This window comes from Talpa occidentalis, unplaced genomic scaffold (genome assembly GCF_014898055.3).
Source record: "Talpa occidentalis isolate TD23 unplaced genomic scaffold, MPIMG_talOcc4v2.1 talOcc4.16, whole genome shotgun sequence".
NCBI lineage: Eukaryota > Metazoa > Chordata > Mammalia > Eulipotyphla > Talpidae > Talpa > Talpa occidentalis.
In genome coordinates this window covers 18,913,022-18,930,736 of record NW_023601653.1, presented here as the reverse complement: position 1 = coordinate 18,930,736, position 17,715 = coordinate 18,913,022, and the positions used below count along the sequence as shown (strand labels likewise).

Below are 17,715 nucleotides of genomic sequence, written 5' to 3'. Positions count from 1 at the left end.
CGCGGCCGGGATGGGGGCCCCGGGGCTGCTCTCTGGCGTTTCTCGCGGGCGGCTCCGGGAGGTCGCCGGCGGAACCCTGGCCTCCCGCTAGCCCGCGCGGGAGCGTTTCTGCCGGAGCGCCGGCCGCTGCCGGGAAGCTTAGCCGGGCCGCGGGGCTCCCTCCCCGGGTCCTGCCCCTGGTCTCCTTCCCTTCCTGCTTCTCCTTTCAGCCACAGAGAAGGAAAGAATCTGAAGATAGGAAGAAAGTGGAATTTGAGTTGAGAAGTTTGGGCTGGTCCTTTTCGGACCCTAACCACATTTTACGAACTGTTGCCATTGACATGTTGCACTGTCTCTCTCTAGAGCTCATGCCCGACCCATTCTCCACAGAAATTTTAAATCCTATTCTGGCAATAAGATACACAGATACACAGCTCGCCCAAACGAGAACGTGGACTTGAAACTGACTTACAGGCACCATGTCATTAAAAACAAATCACAGCTCCCGAGTCCTACCATTCTGCTAGTGTTCACATCTAAGAGGTTCTGCTTTTACCCTGGGAGAAACAGAAGACTTTAGTATCACTCATATGGGAATGAAGAGGGAATAATGCAACTTACCTTGAGGAGGGGGGTGGTGGGCGTGGGTGGGACCCCGGAGTCTATCAAGCAATAAATAGATGAATTGCTTATTGAAAGTACTTCCATGTCTTTTGAAAGATGCGGTAATTTTCAAATGGAATTAATGTAAATGTGTTTTGTGATGAGTAAAGCATTTCATGGTGTAAATTGTTTCTGAAACATGTTTTCTGGGTTTTTTTACTATGTGTCTACAATGTAGCAAAACAGCCTGGCCTACAACAAATACATTATCAATCTCTATTGATAACAGTGCACTTAAATAATTACAGATAAACATAGAGAAGCACTTACTTTTCCATCTTTCCAGACACAAGGTACTTTATTTTCAGACAATATGGGCAATATTTTCACTGACATTATAAGGCTGATTAAAAAGAAATTGACATCAGAAATATATATTGGTCTCTATTCCCAGTTTTTCACACAGTTTCTAAAATCTCTATAATTTTCTGAATCATAGGGTGCTAAGAGATTTTTTTTATTCTAATATTTGATCATTGACTGGTTCTAGAACTAGTTTCTGAAACCCTTGTAATCTCCAGAGTGATGAGAACCTTTTGGTATGCTAATAAGATGGCTGGTAGGTGGGGGTCCCTACATAGCTTTAGGCTGAGAGCCTGCCTCCAGAAAGAGGAAGACTTGATTAGTTGATTGGAGTTTCAGGCTTCCTCTAACCTAACCACCTCTAGGTAATGGAGAGGGAATGAACAGTTAACAGCCATTGGTCATCAATCAAGTACTTGTATGGGACCACCAAAAATCCCCAAGCAAAGAGTTTGGGATAGGTCTTGGCTTGGTGAGTGCACCAAAGTTCTGGGAGGATGGTGTGCCAGAGAAAACAGGGAAGCTCTCCACCCCTCCCCTGGTGCCTTACCCTTTGCTGTCTTCCATTTGGCTGTTCTTGAGTTGTGTCCTCAGAATAAACCATGAGTAGTAAAAGGTCTTCCTAAGTTCTGTGAGCTATTATAGCAAATTATAAAATCTTAGGCTATTCCAGTTAATCCACAGTACTGGTGACAACCTTCTATTTATGACTGGTCTCCAAAGTGGGGGGCGGGGGGAAGGGTGGTACTGAGTCCTTAACCCGTGGATCTGAGCTATCTCCCAGGTAGTCAGTGCCAGAATTCAACTGAGTTGTAAAGCACTCAGTGGGTATCCAGAGAATTGGAGAATTACTTGGTGTGGAAAAGTACCCCACACATTGGTATCAGAGGTAGAAACAAGAAACATGTTTTTTCCTATTTGCAATGGTATTTGTGCCTCTTTTTCGTTTGTTTTTCAAAATTAGTTTCAAGCTGCTTGTTAATGTCACATGCTAAGTCCATCTCTATTGGAATTCTCCTATGGAATATAATAGACTCTCATCTAATGCTTAGCTAGATGTGTTATTCAGAAATCTCTTGTACCCCTGGAGCTTATAACTTCATCACTGGAATAATACACTAGAGAACTTAATTACTCCAAAAGAAAATAAGCAGAGGATGAGACATAACCATGTAAAAATACTCTTCCGCTAATGGAGCAGCTTCCCATGGGTAACATTTCTGCTTACTCTATCAGGCCACTAATTCTTATCCATTTCACTCTCTTACATTACTATTCCATTCATTCTTTGGCTCCACCAAGACCCTCTGCCCACCCCCGGCCATAGTTCCCTCTTACTTTCTTACTAACAGCTGTTTCCCTAGCATCCTTGTTTCCATCAAACCCAATTTACTGTTCAAGATTCAGCTCTATAATCTCCCCTTCCCCCTTCCAACTATGCTTAACTTTATATCTCTTCTTCCATTGTTTTCACCTAACAGAATGTAACCTAAATTATCCACCTACTCTGTGCTGACACTACTATTCACTGCTCTGAATATCACTAGAGATGCACTTATACAACGCAGCTTATTTGGCTCATTTTGTGTTAATAGCCACAGACATCAGATAAGCTCTCAACGCTGTGCTGCAGTCATCCTATTACACTTCCCACACTTTTTTCTTTCTTAGATGTTTTAATATGGTAAAGATCCTGGCTAATCAGGAAATAGGTATAATTGACCTGAAATGGCTCGTGCCATCAATTAAAGCAACACTTGTTCAGGAGGACATGGATAAACAGACAGGAGAGGCAAGGATAGATTAAAACCCAGCAATGCTGAGAGCCCAACCCCAAATTAGAACTAGCAGGTGGCCCTGAAGCAAACCTCTGAAACCATTATAAATATAGGAGAAGAATTAAGCCAATCTGAGACTGTCTGGACTCCAGAAGGTCTGGAGCCTTTTCCAGATTTTGGCTAAAGCCACAGGAGGCTCTGCCTGGATAAAGCAGTATTTTCTTTCTCGGTGAAATGATACCACATGGAACATTCAGGCCCCCAAAACTGCCTGCTTGCACCTCTGGTGTCCCAAACCTCATCTTAGTGGTTTGTATTCCTTCTTCTTTTACTGCCAATTGAATTGTATGGTTGTCCTGTGGATTTCCCTCAGTAAAGTCATATTGTAATTACTTGTGATTGGCTTGAGTTGTATGTGACACCTCTCCACTCAGGTGGTAATTAATATTATGGATCTCAACCATGTTACTGCAACTTAACTCAGTGGTCCATTCTCTTGGTGAGTGTCTAGATGGAATAAAACACACTGCCAAGATGTAGCACGCAAGAAAAAGAGACAGAAGGGCCTCCCGAGTGGCGCAGCGGTTGAGCGCTGGGTTGCGAAGCTGCCCTGGCCTCTGCAGCGCTGGTTCGATCCCCCGCTGCTCCCCGGCCACCAGCGACCCAGTGCTTGTATAAATAAAAAAATAAATCTTTAAAAAAAAAAAGAAAAGAAAAGAAGACAGAAGAGCTAGCATTTACAAAGAAACTGTTTCCTAGAGTGGACAGTGAGGTGAAGTCCTATAGTGTTGAGTGTGGTAGGGGGTCTTCAGGAATGTCTTTGATACATGCTGTTGGGGACATTAAAGTCTGTCCTTGTCTATGCTTTATTTATGGGCAAGAAACTCATACAAGGTGACCTCTGCCTGGTGACCTGGGCCAATAGGGATAATTTCATAACTCTTAGTAATCCTGTGCTCACATCACAATCTACAAATGGCTTTCACACCTATAGTGTTTCACTGTGTTACTTACCATTTTCTTTTTAACCCACATAATCAAATCTCCTTCTCACCTGAACCAATGAGATAAGAATACCATGATAAGACCATTGGCCACGTTTCTCCCTTCCAGTGACAACTTTATTCTTTGACTTCATCTGACTCTAATTTATAGTAAAAACAGTTGAGCGCTCGCTCCTGGAATTATTTTACTCTCTTGGCTTTCTTGACAATCCCCCTTCTGGTTTGTCTGCTCCATGACCTCTCCTGCTAGACTTCTGTATGACAAATTCTCTATTGCACAGAGTATCCCCCACTCTTTTCTAGGGCCCCATCCTCTTATCTATCACATACATCCTAGAAATAATCTCAACCAGGCTCCTTATTTTAAATTCCATCTGTTTACCCAAAATCCCCAAATATCTATCTCCAGTCAGCCCTCCAACCTTCACAGATTTCCAGCAGACAATACTCTGATCACTTCTTCTTGGATATCTGTCAACAATACGCATCTCAAACTTAACATGGCAAACAGAGTCACTTTATTTTTATCTTTAAAACTGCCTCTTCAGGGGCCTCCCCTGGTGGCGCAGTGGTTGAGCACTGGACCGTGAAGCTGTCCTCAGCCTCTGCAGCACCGGTTCGATCCCTGGATGCCAGCGAGGGTCCCACATGGCGCATAGACCTCTCCTGCCGCACCCGCTGCTCCCCTCAGCAGTGTATTTCTTCGTCAGTCTGCCTGTTCTGTTCCCCACTCTGGCTCTGGTGAATTCTCTCACCGTCCCACACTTTTGACTGTACCCAATGCTTGTATAAATAAATAAATAAATCTTTTAAAAAAAAAAAAAAACTGCCTCTGTCTCACTATGTCTCAGGTATTTAGTTAGGTCAAATCAAGAATCTTTGAGTCATCTTTGATTTCTTTCTTTACCTGATCACTATCTGTCCTTCCTGCCTATCAAAAACTCCTGACAGGTCTACCTTCAAAACATATCCTAATTCTGCCTCTGAAACATATCCTAAACCTGCCACTTGTCTCCATCATCAAGCTAGTTCACAGCACATTCATCTCCTGTCCACACTACTATAGTTGCTTCCCAGTGGATGTCCCTGTCCTTCTGCTTGCTAGGCGGTTTGCTGCTTGATTCATGAAGCATGTAATAAGCCAGTCAGATCCTTTAAATTAACCTGATTGGATTTTGTTATCTAACAGTAGGAACCTCTGATTTATATTCAGTTGTTCAGAACTACAAGTAACAACTGGGACTTTTTGCCAGCCTTGAGGTACTAAGCCCTTTACTGGTGGAATATGATGCTAATCTCTGCTAGATAGTGTTAGAATTAGGTTGACTTGTGGAACACTCAGTTTATATAGAAGAATTGTGATGGTATAGATCTTCCCCCTACCCCTGTCATTGCGACTGAGAACAGAGTTCTTTACTTTTGATCCTCTTTTTTATTTTATTTTATTTTAATATGTTTATATGTTTCTTGGCTCTTCAAAATTTTGAGATATTTGTGGGGAAAAAAAAACCTATTCCTGACCTCCTATAAATTAGAACATTTTCTCATTGTTAATTTCATGTGTGACAACCAAATAATTCCTTTGCAATTTCAAGCAAATCCATGAAAAGCCACAATAAAAGCAGCAAAGTACAGATGATATCTCTGTATAAATAGAGCAAAAAAATTGGGCATCAAGTAGCTCTTATTTCTAATTTAACTGAAATCCTAGATCTAAGCTATGGAGAGCAAAGAACCTACCCCAGCACTAGACATGTGAGTGGTGTCTCTAGCTCTGTATTAACATCACAGATGATTTAACTAAGGGTCAGAAGCCTGAAACATATTCCATGCCTACAACACTGTGATTCTTCCCAGACACATTGATGAGAAATATAAAAATAGTTGTCAACATTTGAATACTCTTTTCTTTTTTTTTCAAAGATTTATTTATTTATGCATACAAAAACTGGGGCACAGGCCAGAGGTATGGGGGGTGAGAGGATCCACCAGAGACAGAGTGAGGAACAGAACAGGCAGACCAAGTGAAATACACTGCTGAGGGGAGCAGCGGGCAAGACAGCAGAGGTCCACTACGCCATGTGGGTTGCTCCCTGGCTGGCTGGGTATTGAACTCGTGCTGCAGCCACTGAGGACAGATTCATAGGTTGAGTCTTAACCCCTTGCGCCACCAGGGAGGCCCTGAATACTCTTTTCAATTATCTCTCAACACTCTCTCATCTATGTGACATTTCCTTCTCATCGTAAGGAAAAAATGTGTAATTGTACATGGTGATGGATTAACTACACTTATGTTGGTGATCATTTCATAGCATACAAATTTATCATATTACCTTGTTGTATCCCTGAAACTAATATATGTCAATTACATCTCGGGTTTTAAAAAGTTCTGGAGATGAGTAGTGGTGACAGTTGTACAACGATGAAAATGTACTTAATGCCACTGGCAAGGACACTTAAGAATGATTAAAATGGGAAATTTTGTGTTATGTGTATTTTGCCACAATTTTTTTTAAAAAGGATACTGAGGTTTGACACATAAAAAGCAGGATTTGTGATGGTAACTATCACAACAGGTTGGAATGTTGCAAGGAAGGGATCAATCACCAAGGAGTGCAGTCATCCTGCACAAGCTAGCGAAGGCAAAGAAGAGGATTCTCCCTTTTAGTGTCCAGAAGGAATCAGCCCCTGAAGACATCTTAAATAAAGACCATGAAATTGATTGTAGCCCTCTGTGCAAGGGGTTAAGATGCAACCTATGAAGCTATCTGCAGCCACTGCAGCCCGAGTTCTATCTCTGGCCAGCAAGCTACACACCTGGTACAGCAGACCTCTCCTGTCTCGCCCGCTGCTCCCCTCAGCAGTGTATTTCAGTACATCTGCCTGTTCTGTTCCCCACTCTGTCTCTGATGAATCCTTTCACCCCTTGCATCTCTGGCCTGCACTCCAGTTCTTATATGCATAAATAAATAAATCTTAAAAAAAAAAAACAAACTTTTTCCACAGATTCCCAGTGAGTTACCAGACTCTCTTATGGTTTCTACATATTATTTATTTGTTGGTGAGCCCTAAATCTGCAGCCCCACTCTCTTTTTCAAACATGAAACCCAAATATTCAACAACCCACTTAATAAGTCCACTTCAATATCCAACAGAATCCTCAAGTTTAACTCAAAATGTTTATCCTTCAAACTGACTCATCCTCTACCTCTGTACCTTCCATTCCCTCTCCATGACTCACTCCTCATGGCACCACCATGTACAACCTAGAAATCTGTTATTTTTCATTCCTTTTTCTTCATGTCTATTTCAACTAATCTTCCAGTTCTATAAATTCTACCTCCTTTTGCTCCATTTTATGAATTAGTGTATTCCATCTGGTTTGCCATCCCATCTCTGGCTCTGGTCTCACTTTCCTCCAATTCATTCAGCACACTGCAAAGGAGTGATCTTTTTAAAGCACAAATCTGATCATTGTTACTCCCCTGCTTATAATCCCTCACTACTACCCCATCATGTAGAAGATACAAACCTAAATCCTTATTGTGGTTCACAAGGCCTTTACTTGTTCTTGCCCCAGCTACACCTCTGTCTTTATCTCTTGACACAATTTTGTTTGCACTGTAACACTTGCGGTGTGCTGAATTGTAGTTTCCTGTCTCATCTCAGACTCTTCCTTATTTCTGGGTCATTACACTTGCTATTCTATATACCTGAAATCTTCCCTATATTCATCTTCCCTTCATCTATTCATCTCCAGCTCTAACCACCAGACCCCCTCACCACCACCACAACCAAACTAAGCTAGATGGCTCTGGGTACCTTCATTTACATTCTGTAGTCCTATTATGGGGGGAGAGAAGAATTTGGGTCACAGAGTGGAAGCACTCTAAGCCAAGTTTGTCTCTAAAGTGTATCATTCATCTCCTCCTGTTTTGAATGCAGAACCCAAAACATTTTCAGGTATAATTGGCTGCCCAGGAAGTTTTGTCTTTAAAGAGTATATGCACTAGTCTTTTTGATGCATGTATAACAGTCCACATGAATATTTTATTGCCCATTGTAAATTAATAAAATGACATTTGAGTCTCTATAAGCTTAGATAATAAGCATCTGCCAAGAGAAGACTTTACTTCCAAAGTGCTGACAAGATTCAAGTTTTGAGCCTGCAAAGCAAAATTCAAAACTTGTGCCACCGAGAATCTGCTAAAGTAAATGAACTTCCTGGGGTCTCTAGACAGCCTGCCAGCTGGTCTCCCTCCCTGGGTGGCATAATTAGAATGATGAGTTGTATGGAACGTGGACTTCCCACACTTCCATCTCCCCTTATGACTTGATAGAAACTCAGTGGTAGATTTCAGAGGCATCTAATTCAAACAGTACATTGCCTAAGACCTTGGATTGCTTAAAACAGTCTGAAAACATGAAGAAGAGTATTGTAGTCAGAGCCCAAATTAATGGTTTTTTGTGGAAACTATCCTAAAAATACCTTTCTGTCATAGAGATCACAGCATGAGTGAGGTATGATAAATGATAAAGAACTTTACTTAATATATTAATTAATTAAATAAATAAATAAAAATTGTGAAATTATTTTGTAAAAAATTCTGGGTGTAAAAGTTTGATAGAAAGATGGATAGATAGATAGGTAGATAGAAAGAGTAGATAGATATGACAGATAGATATCTTTATTGAAGAATGCATTTTCTTAAGGGTGAAAAAAATCTACATGATAACTCAGAACAATCATCTTATGTAATCAATCACTTGTAAATGATATTAGATATGTTTACTCTCAACATTTGCAAGATTACATAAAAAGCAGTATGTGGCACACTTTTAAAAAACATTTTAGGGCCACCCCGGTGGCGCAGTGGGTTGAGCACAGCGCTGTGAAGCTGTCCTCAACTTCTGCAGCATGGGTTCGATTCCCGGCTGGCCAGGGAGCTACCCACATAGCCCGGCAGACCTCTCCTGCCTCGCCCGCTGCTCCCCTCAGCAGTGTATTTCAGTCGGTCTATTCTGTTCCCCACTCTGTCTCTGGTGAGTCCTCTCACCCTCCCGCACATCTGGCCTGTACCCCAGTTCTTGTATGCATAAATAAATCTTATAAAAAATTTTAAAAACAATGTCTTTACAGGTTTGTTTGCTAAAAAAGGGACCCAAAAATGTCTGTTCTTTGACAGATATTGATTAATATAAAAAATGGACACTTTGTTTACTGAAGCAAGCAAACAAACTAATTTGGGAAGAAAATTGGAGCAACTTTGGGAAAATACAGTCTCTCTATTCTGCCTTTCCCTCTACCCAATTACCTTTAGTAATGGGGAGCTGCAAATTAAACTAACAAAAGACAAGTTAATGGGTGAAAAACAGAGTTTTTATTGATGTTAATATTTTTACAAGGACTTTCCATACACAAAAAGGATGTGAAAACCCAAAAAAAAAGTGGTTAGACTTGGAGGTTAGATACCATTCTAACAAAATGTGATGCAAAGTAGAGAAATGAACATACAACAAAAAGAAAGGTTTGGACTCCTAGGGTACAAAGCTTGTGGGAAAGAGACAAGGAAAGTTGTGGGGGGTTGGGGGGCAGTCTTATGGAGGAAAGTGTTCTTTTGTGCAGATTCTTCTCAATGTCAGCTCTCCATCTCCCATGGTGTAAATTAATTCAACAAAGAGACCATTAGACTGAGGTGGTTCTAATACCTTAGCAGCAGATCCATGCAAACCTAGACCTAAGTCGGTAAATGCCTCAAGGTAAAGAAACTGAACGGAAAACCAATCGCAAACAGCCAACAAGTCTTTCAAGGGAGGTTTTGTTTACTTTGACTTTGAAGCCCCAGATCCTTACCCCCTTCTTCCTAACTCGGGATGGCATGTAAGCCTCCTTGGCCTGATTATCTTTGGGGTCGCAAATCTTTAAGGTCCCCAAATGTGTGACATTAAATTTGGCTTTCTCAAAATAAGGGGACTGCAATTGTATGGGGAATATAAAAATAAAATTTATTTAAAAAACAAACAAACAAACAAATAAATAAATAAATTTGGCTTTCTCCTGTTAATCTAGCCTTTATTACAGTTTCTCAGAACCCAGAAGAGTGGAGGGAAAGTTTCTTTCTTTCCCTATAATGACCATGATTTTCCTCCCATAAGTGGCTCCTCTTTTCCCACCAACACACACAATTTTCTTTCTGTTATCTTTGGCTGAATGACATCAGTGTTTAAACTGGTGGTTTAGGGCCTCCCTGGTAGCCTAGGGGTTAAGACTTAGCCCCAAGAGTTCCAACCCTGGCCAGGGAGCTGGCCCACTTGTGGCGCAGCAGACCTCTCCTATCTCGCCCACTGTGCCCCTTAACAGTCTATTTCAGTAGATCTGCCTGTTCTGCTCCCCACTTTGTCTCTGGTGAATCCTCTCATCCCCTGCACCTCTGGTCTGCATCCCACTTCTTCTATGCAGAAACAAATAAAATCTTTAAAAAAAATAATAAACTGGTGGCTTAGGCTACCTCAGCGAATTGTGTTATGGGATCCCTTGCACTTACACCATACTTACCTACCCTTTCTAATATAAAAACAGGGAAGTTAGGCAAGAAAGGTCTAGGTCACAGGATAGTTCAGCCTAAAACGTGCTATGACGCAGCTTCAGCCATCCCACTCAGTTAACCTACCTCTTAAAACTAGGAGCCCCAAGAGTTTTAGGCAAAAGTGTGGGTAAGGCAGTTGCCACCCCTCTTCTACTGTATAGTCCACAATGCTCCTCGCTTGAAACCTATAATTTGCTTTTGAAATTTTGTGGCAGATTAGTCAAAGCCAGACAAGGATCCTTTGGAATTGGTAACAGCTTCCCATTTTTCCCTGGGTATCTTCCATGTATACATGAGGCGTGCATATTAATACAACTCTATTTGTTTTTCTCCTATTAATCTGTCTTTTGTTTTCAGATGTCTCCATCAAGAACTCAAGGGTAGAGAGAAAATTGTTTTTTTCACCTCTGCAGTTTACTCAAGAAATTATTAGCTATGTGACAATTGAATTATAAGATGCTGATGTGAAATTTAAAGCTAATGATAAAGAGTTTAGTGTTATGATGAAAAATAAGTGACAAATTTTCTTTAAAGGCCATTTATACAATATGGAAAAATTCTGAGATCACATTTAATTAACTTAGTGAAGTCATTTTTAAATGGACAATTTAAAGATATTATTTGTAAAGCAAGTATTTCTGTTCCTCAACTTCGGCAATTGTGCTAAATTTAAAATACTGTGAGGTACAATTGAAAAAAGGAATCTATTGTATGTTCCTTTCTAACTGAGAAAGCTGAAGACACTTGGAAAGACCAGGTCATTTTTCAAGTCTTAAGACATTTGGAAAGACCAAGTCATTTTTAAGCCTGCATAGTATTTACTGACTCTGATTAGGAAGTTGGCTTGAATAAATGTGGAAACAGTTTCAAGGGGACAGTATCTATTTTGGTTTTGTTTCATTTTATTGAAATCAATTTTTTTACTTGTTTCTGTTGTTTGGAAAAAATTACTATCTGCTAATGTTTGGAAACAGTGGGTTTACTCATAAATCCTCTAAAGAAATGTTTGCCAGATTTTTTTTTGGTATTGTCAATTGCTTATTCAAGCAAAATAAGTTTAGGAAGTTTCTTTTCATGCATAAGAATTACTATTTGTTAAGCCTTAGGTTTGACTAGAAAACAAAATTTGCTTTAATTGTAAAATGTTCTGTTATTCAATAAAATAAGGATGAAATACAAATCCACTGTATTATAAAACACAAATCATAAAATATCATAAAAAACAAATCCATGGATAAAATACAAATCCATGGTGTATACAAATCCATGGTGTATACAAATCCATTTTGATTTACAAGTAGCTCTGGTAATCCACACTGAGAAATGTTATTTGGTAAAGACCACAAACATTGTGTTGTGTGTAGAGTAATTTACATAATATGAAGTTGCAGAGATTACTTAATTGGTCTACATTACTTTGTATATTGTAACTTTTCATTGCAAAAATAAAACAATGAAACAGAGAGCTTATTGCTAACATTTTTTGAGCACTCACTAGGACTTCTAATCTCTTTCCTTACATTATTTCACTTCTCCTCACAAAAATCAAAAATTCTATGAGGTACAATTATTGTTACAGAGCAATCCCAGGGTAAGGGGTGCAAACAGATATGAATGGGTTATGAGTCTACACCTACATTTTTAATAAATTGGGACAAGGCCCTAAATCAGACATTTGGTGGGGGAGGGGAGAAAGTTTATTTACAAGGAGAGTGAGAAGAGGGAAGAGAGAAGGTTAATTGGCCAACACTTCCTGCCACCGATACCATCTGAGCTGAAACATTAGGTTGCAAGTCAGTTGGAAAAGCAAGAAAGTGAGAGCAGGAATGTGTCCAGTTTTAAACCCATCTTGGCCACTTAAATATGCCCCTAGTCCCCAGTAGGCCCTGTTCAGGAAGTCAGGTTCATAGAATGTTGAGAGTTGTAATCCTCAGCGCCTGAGATCACTTTGGTATGCCATGGAGTCCATTCAAGAAGTCATTCACTGGCTCTGAATTTGCTCCTTACTGTTCCTCTAACACTGAATCTTAAGAAATTTAATAACTTTCCCAAGCTAAGAAGTGGTAGAGCTAAGATCTGAGGCCAGAGCCTATATTATTAATGGTTTCAAATATTTGAGTACCTTGTGCACTGATGTAAAATACCAGTAGAGTAGGTGATATTATTCCAGATGTTTGTTTTATTTTTCTATCTATTTTTTAAACTAAATTAGGAGACTATTAGATGAGGTTGTTTTAATGCCTTAGCTGCCTACCTAAGCAAACTAAAAACTAAGCCTCAATTGCTTCAAGGTTAGGAAACACAAAGCTAAATATAACCTATTACAGTCAACTAGGTTTTCCAAAATAAGTCAAATACTCAAGTAATGGTCAATCAAATGGTTTTCTTCTTTTGCTTCCATGTCTTCTTTGTAGAAGTTTCTCCCCTGAGTGCTCCTTACCACTTCTCGTTTGGCAATAGCAAATTCAAATATTTTGCTCAAATAAACACTTAACTTTATATATATACACACACACACACATCATTGTTAATTTTTGTACAATGTTTGCTTTCTCCTCTCAGGTGTAGTCCCCATAAAATTCCCACCACCAATTCACCCATGAACCATTACCACAGTCCCTTGTGCGCTTTCCTCTCCTGTTTTGATCTCTCTCCCTCCTCCTCCCCTGCAATTTCTCTGATTTATAGTTGCTTGCTAGTTTTGGTTTTTTATTTATTATTATTATCATTGTTTGTTTCCTGATCCCTTATTTGGTTCCTCTATATGTTTCCTATAAGTGAAACTATACGCTATTTTTCTTTTTCCTTCTGACTTACTTCTCTGACTTATAATCCTTTCCAGCTCCATCATGTTGCTGCAAATGGCATGCATTTATCTTTTCTGATTGCTAAATAGTATTCCATTGTGTACCTATACCACACCACATCTTCTTGATCCAGTCATCTTTTTTGGGGCTTTTGCATTGTTTCCATATCTTACCTATTGCTAATAGTACTGCAATAAACATACGGATGCAGGTAACTTTTTGAATTACTATTTTTTGTGTTCTTTGTAAACCCTTAGCATTTTTAAGTATACTTCAATTTGTCTTTAAATACTCTCTAGAGTTTTGGTTTGTCTTTTTATTTCTCATGATCCTATAACCGGTCTTTATAATTTCCATGTCTAATGCCTAATATTCCATCAATATTAGAAAGTCAAAAATCAATCATTGTTAGCTCACAACTGAGGGGTACCCAGGAACCCCCTAATTTGCAGGCTCTAAAGGGATCTGGCCATCCGTGTGCACAAAGCTAACTTGTAGTGTGACAGATCTTTAGTAGAATTTGTGTGCACATGGGCCTTCCCTGGTGGCGTAGCAGCTTAGCACTGGACTGCAAAGCTGCCTGCAGCCTCTACAGTGCCAGTTTGATCCCAGGCAGCCAGGCGAGGGTCCTACATGGTGCGCAGACCTCTCCTGCTGCACCTGTTGCTCCCCTCAGCAGTGTACTTCGTCAGTCTGCCTGTTCTGTTCCCCGCTCTGGCTCTGGTGAATTCTCTCGCCCTCCCGTGCTTCTGACTGTACCCAGTGCTTGTATAAATAAAATAAATAAGTCTTTTAAAAAAATCCATCCTTTAAAAAAAAAAGAATTTGTGTGCACAGCAAAGGAGGAGAAGAAAGGATATTCCTAGTTAAAATTTCCCAGTAAAGTATCCAAAATGACCCATCCCCTCATGGGCAAATGGTCCAAGAGCTTGCCACAAATCAAATGTACCTTCTGGCAAAGAAAGAAGAAAGGGTAAAAGAGGCCAGGCAAGTCTGGAACAAAAGTAGCAAAACCAAACTTTAAGTCAAGTTGCCATTTTCTCTGCCAAGGATAGCCTCCCCATATCTCTCACCCATATGTTCCTCATATGTGTTTCTACAAATCTCCCCCACAAGTCTCCACCAAGCCCCCCAACTCCTGAGAAAGTGAAGTCAGCACTGGAGAAACAAGCACTTTTCCTAGCCCATCTACCTCCCATGTTTTATAGCTTCACCTGGCCTCTCAGCTCCACCCTCAGTTCCCAGTAGCTGGTCCAAGGTGACTTCATGTAAGTGGGGTTGGGGCACATGATACCATCTAGCACCCATGAAAATATTTTTAAAATCTACATTCTTGTATTTTTTTAAATATGTATATATAGAAATGTATCTTTTGGGTTTTGTTTGTTGCTCATTAAAAATGTTTTGCAAATTGTAATTCTATAAACCACATCCTATAGGTTAAAGGTTAAAAACCAAGACTCTCATATAACATATAAAGAGTTAAAGAGTTGTTAACCTCACTGATAAGACAGCCAGCAGGGTGATAAAGTAAGTCCAAGGGGCATAGGATAAACAAAAGTATTTGTAGTCACCGAGAGAAAAAAAATGTTGGAATAAGATTACTAAATTACATAAAAATTGGCTAGTGCTCATAGGGCAATAAAGTTAATTTAGGTTGTAATCTCTTCTGCCAGACACAGATCATTTGCATCTCTGTAGGACAAGGGTTATTTATGCTTTGCTATCACACAAGGAAAATTTGCATCAATCACTGTCTTTTTTCAGCAATTTCAATTTTTTCAACAATTTTACTTATTTACCTTGTTTGTTAACTGGTCCCTCCATTAGAGTATAAAAGCAGAGCAATTTCCTATTTCTGTACATTGCGATATCCCCATAGCTACGTTATACCTGGAACACACAGGCACTCGAAAACACATGTTGAATGAATAAATGAGTACAAAGAGAGAATGATATTCACTTTGGCTTGTGACCATAAGACCATTTTAAGAGGAAAAGCGTAAAATAACCAAGCCCAAAGGAAATTAAAAAGCAAACTAAATTACCTGATGGATAACCAGTCTCTGTATTTGGTGCTTAAATAAAAAAAATTTCCAGCCCAACTTTCTGCAGAGACTTATAAAAATGACATGAGGTGAAAAAACAAGCAGCACCTCTAGAAAATCCAGGTGTGTGCTCTCCGAAGAGGGCCAAGTGAGTACCTGGGGGAGAACAAGATCTAGAGGAAGAAATTCACCAAGATAATCCTACCTCAAAAATCCACTTGTTACTGAAGGGGACCAGAAGATGCCATCTGAAAATAAGTCACTTAGCATAAGAATTACTTTGAGCCAAATGCAATTAAGAAATACTAGGCATGGGGAGGGGGAGCTGGAGAGAATAATTTCATGCCCTCTCTGTGTAGTTAAAGGCAGGACATAAGCTTGATTTGTAAAGGGATCTCTCCCTCCTGTACCAGGAAGAAAACAACTCTTACACCCCAGGGCCCTTAATCTCTAGAGACAGCTCCAGACTCTTAAAAGTTCTGGAGAGGAAAAGCAACTAAAGCAGTCAGTTTTGGGGCTTGTTTTTTTTTTGCATAGAAGAACTGGAATATAGGGAAGAGGTTCAGGGGGTGAGAGGATTCACCAGAGACAGAATGGGGAGCAGAACAGACAGATTTACAGAAATACGCTGCTGAAGGGAGCAGCTGGCGAGACAGGAGAGGTCTGTTGTGCCATATGTGGGTTAGCTCCCTGGCTGGAGATCCAACTCAGGCCAAGGTGGGGATAGCATTGAGACTTAACCCCTAGGCCACCAGGGAGGCCCTAAAGCAGTCAGTTTTGATGGAGAAAACTTTACTAGCAGAAGAGTTAATGAGAAGATTAAGGAAGTATGTGTTCAATATGCTTGATATCACAGCAGACGGCTCATTGAATGTTATACCAACATGCCACACACACAAATACAAGCATACATTGAAATACCATCTGAAAATACCTCACTGGAAAGACTTTTACGCTGCTAGTGAAAGAACAAATAGAAACAACCACTTTGGAAAATAATTTGGCATTATCTGATAAAGTTGTAGATGTGCATATCTTAAACCTCAGCAATTCTACTCCAGGACAGGTATCATTTAGAAGCTCTTTTACAATACTTAAACATCAGGAGACATACGCAAGATCCACAAAGCAGTGTTTATAAGCAAAAACTTGCGGAAAAAACTCAATGTTCACTGATAGAATTGATTTTGTGGTATAATCATCATATACTTATATGCATCGATGTACTTGAATCAAAAAGATTTAAATTAGAGCTGAAAAAGCACAAAACGAGATTAGATGTAGTAGAATTCTATTTATTTATATAGGTAAAAACTAGGCTAAACTAAAAGTGTTATGTTTTATTAAAGACACATATACATGGTAAACATATAACAGAAAGGAAATTAGTAAGAATATATAGGTGGGAGGAGTATTTGGGGGAGGGATACACAAAAGATTTTAGTGGATGTTCTTTCTATTTTTCCTTTAAACTTTGCATATACATTTTATACTCTATATGTTGGTAAAACATAGTTTATGTGCAAATATTATGTCATCTATTTTTGTACAGTCACAAACTAAGAATTTAGACATTTTTAACTAGTTGAAAAAAATCAAAAGAAGAATATTTATGACAGATGAAAATTATATGAAATTCAACAATAGTGTACATAAATAAAGGCATAGCCATTTGTTTAGATATTGTCTATGGATATTTCACACAATTACAGAATTATAATAGAAACCTATGTACTACAAAATCTAAAATAGCTTTTATCCTTTAGAGAGAAAGTTCTCCACCCCCTTTATAGCTCATATTGCATTATTGTTTAACAGTGGAAAATGAAATTGTATCATAAACATATTAAAATAATTAAGGTTTTAGAACTTACTACCTTACTTTAGCATGACTCTAGACTAGAGATTTGATTTTACAACAACAAATTTCTACATTAAAGACTAAACAAAATATTCTATGTGTAGGTTATATTTTAGGAATCAGAGAATCATTTAAGAACCAAATTTTCTCATTTTATAAAATAGGTCTCAAATTGAGATAGTACATAAGGGATTTTCCACTTGGATTTAATTCTATAAATTCCCTCTTTTTAACCTAATATCAAATTGTTTGGACTGAATTGAGTTACTATATTATTAATCAAGTGGTTTTTAGGACTACTTAGTTAATAGGCTTAAAAATACCATGTCAAAAATATGACTAATTTTTCAGAGTAGATGCTAATAAGAAAGAAGTCTAGAAAGTCTAGAAGACTAACAAGGCTAGGAAATGTAGGGGAGGAAAAATGTTTTTCCTTTGTCTTCTAGATTAGTGATCAGGGCAGTGCAAATTGAATTGACAAAAGATAGATTAACAGGGCTCAAAGAAAGGAACTGAAAACCCCAAAGAGATGGTCAGACCCAAAGGCTTCTATACCATTTTAACAAATAACAATATATCGATATTGCAGAGAAGTGACAAGGTGAAAGAAGAGGGATTTGAGGTCCAAGAAGATGGAATGTTTTGTAAGCTTTGTCACATAGATTCTTCTGGGTGCTAATCTCTG

At 39.1% G+C, this 17,715-nt stretch overlaps 1 protein-coding gene across 4 annotated transcripts in view; it reads right to left on the bottom strand.

Moving 5' to 3' along the window:
- The window catches only part of EEA1 (early endosome antigen 1), a 419,318-nt gene that overhangs the window by 100,045 nt on the left and 301,558 nt on the right, over nucleotides 1–17,715 (bottom strand). The window lies entirely within an intron of this gene.